Source organism: Gavialis gangeticus, unplaced genomic scaffold (assembly GCF_001723915.1).
Source record: "Gavialis gangeticus isolate Ggan-Ray unplaced genomic scaffold, GavGan_comp1, whole genome shotgun sequence".
NCBI classification, from domain to species: domain Eukaryota; kingdom Metazoa; phylum Chordata; order Crocodylia; family Gavialidae; genus Gavialis; species Gavialis gangeticus.
This window is the reverse complement of record NW_017729022.1, coordinates 65,620,014-65,622,935: the sequence shown is the minus strand read 5'-3', so window position 1 is coordinate 65,622,935 and position 2,922 is coordinate 65,620,014.

Genomic DNA, 2,922 nt, shown 5'->3' with positions numbered 1-2,922 from the left:
GCTCCTGACTCCAATGTCCACATCATTAATGAAGATGTTGAACAGTATGGGTTCAAGGACAGAGCTTTGGGGGACCCCACTGGTCACAGGACACCGTGATGAGTGACTGCCATCAATTACAACCCTCTGGTTCCGACCACAGAGCCAATTTCCCAGCCAGGGGATCATGGTGGACCCAAGGCCACAATTGGCCAGTTTTGCCAAGAGGTGATCATGGGATACCAGATCAAAGGCTTTTTTGAAGTCAAGATATATGACATCAATCTCTTCTCCGTTGTCCAGGTGATAGGTTACCTGGTCGTAGAACGAAATGAGATTGATCAAGCAAGACCTACCCACAACAAACCCATGCTGGCTATCCCTTAGGATGTTGGTGTCGGCCAGTCCATTAAGGATGGCCTCTTTAATAAACTTTTCTAAGATCTTCCCCAGGATAGAAGTCAGGCTGATGGGCCTTAGGCTTTGTGTTTATCATAGTCAGGCAATTGATGCTGTTCATTACTGATGTCGTACAGTGCACAGGCATGCTTGCTTCACTCTAGAGCTTGTATTTAATTATGTTGATTTGCAGCTATATGTTAAAAAGTGCCCATCCCATTGCCATGGGCACCACAATGTCACTTCAGATCACAGGAAGCTCATGCCCAGAATTTACAAGCCAGGGTTTAGACTGTATGTTCAGGTCTTCATGAGTTGGTCTTTGTGTCTGGGTAGGACTCTGTGTGAATCCAATGGCAGGACCAAGACCCAAATAAAGACATAATATAACAAATGGACACAAGCCCGTGAAAGGATGACAAAGGTAATGGTAGTACTCAGTGCTTCGATCCATAGATCTCAAGGCCCTTTATGCAGGCAGCCACTTCCCAGTTTTAAGGTTGGGAAACTGAAACACAGCGTGAAGTGACTTGCTCAAGGCCACCTATTAGATCAGTGGTGCTCAAACTTTTGGTCTCACAGGCCAGATAAGTGGCACAGGGCCAGTCCGTGAATCAGATCAGACCTTCATGCCAGGATTGGGCCCCACTCCACCCCATCCCTGCACTACTAAATTAAGCTCCATGTACCTCCAGCCAGCCCCACACTGCCAAGTCAGGAACCACACTGCAAGATTGGGCCCCTTTCCATCTTTGGGTGGCCCCACACCACCTCAGCTGGCCCCTGTGTGCCTAGATCAGCTCCATGCCATTTCCAGTACCCCTAGACTGGCCCTGTGTAGCCCCATCCCTGTATGCCCCAGGCTACCTCCACTCTGCCCTGCATGCCCAATCTAACATGCAGGCCCATGCTATCTGGTTCATGGGGTTCCCCCTGGGTCCAGAAATTTGGCGCCAGTGGAGCAGCAATTAACGTTGCCATTGCTCTCCCACTGCCAAATTTTAGGACCTGCAGGGAGCCTTGAGGGCTGGGTGAAACAACTACATTCTGGCCTGCAGGCCGGGGATTGACCACCCCTCTATTTGACAAATAACACATCTAAAACTAGAACATAGATCTCCTGTGTCCAAGGTGGTGCTCCATCTACTAGGCCATGTATAGTTACAAGAGATAGACACATGCACCTCAACAGATTTTAAGCTGTGAAAGGGTTTGAGGGGGCAAGGGTTGGAATTGGAAACTCTCTGGAATTAAAAGTGAAACGCCCCTTCATTACTGAAAAGGAAATGAAAGGATTTAATTAAGGTCTAGGTCAGAAGTCAGGATTTTTCATTCAAATTCCGGTATGGACTTTAAATTTGATTCCAAGCCCACTGATGTCAACAGGAGTCTTTCCAATGATTTCAATGGGTTTTGGATCAGGTCCTTACTGAGGAGCATAAAGGTAAAGAGATTATATGTGTAAGAGCAGGAGAAGAAAAGGAAGTAAAAGATGGAAACTGAAAGGAAGTAAAGAAAGGAAAAGAGAGGTGGGGGGAGAGGAGAAAGCTGAGAAGCTTACTGCCTGATTTTCTAGGGCACTAAGAACCTGTGGATCCAAGGGAGATGTGAGTGCTCAGCACCTCTAAAACCCACCCTGGCATGTGGACAATGAGATGCCATTGCATAACTGTGCACTTCCTCTGCAGTGTCAGGAGAGGGTGGGGACAAAAAAACCACCAATAAAGTGGTGACTGAAACACAACAGCCAGAAGCCAACTATCATAACCGAGTAAATATGCTGATGTCAGGACAGGGTCAGCAGCTCCCTCTGGGTCCAGCAGGTGATGGCAAGGGGGCCTGGGAGATCATATAGCCCCTGCTCCATTGGTTGCAGTTCTCTGGACCGTTAATGTTATTTTTTGATAACTCTTCGAGGACTGGGAAACTTCCAAAAGACTAGAAGAAAGATAATGTTGCTAACATATTTTAAAAGGCTAAAGGACATGACCCAGGTAATTACAGCATAGGTCTGTCTTCTTGACATTGATCCTGAGTAAAAATAAAAGTGGAATACCTAATATGGGGAGTGTAATTAATGTCAATCAACATGCATTTATGGAAAATGAATGCTGTCAAACTACCTTGATATCTTTTCTAATAGATTACAAGTGTGGTTGATAAAGGTAACAGCACTCTTGTGATGTACTTAGACTTTTGGAAGGCATTTGACTGGTACCACATGGCATTTTGATTAAGAAAACAGAATGATACAAAATCAATATGGCATGTATTAAATAGACTAAAAACTGATAGGGCTGGAAATACAATTGCAAATGGGGAATTATCATCAAGCCAGTATGCTTCTAGTGAGGGCCACAGGGATTGGTAGTTGGAACTATGGCAGTGGATATAGTTTTGAGGGCCACAGTGATTGGTAGTTGGAACTATGGCAGTGGATATAGTTTTCCTAGACTTCAGGAAGGCTTTTGATACTGTCTCTCACCCCATTCTCATTAGGAAGCTGGGGGACTGTGGCGTAGACACCCATACAGTCCAATGGGT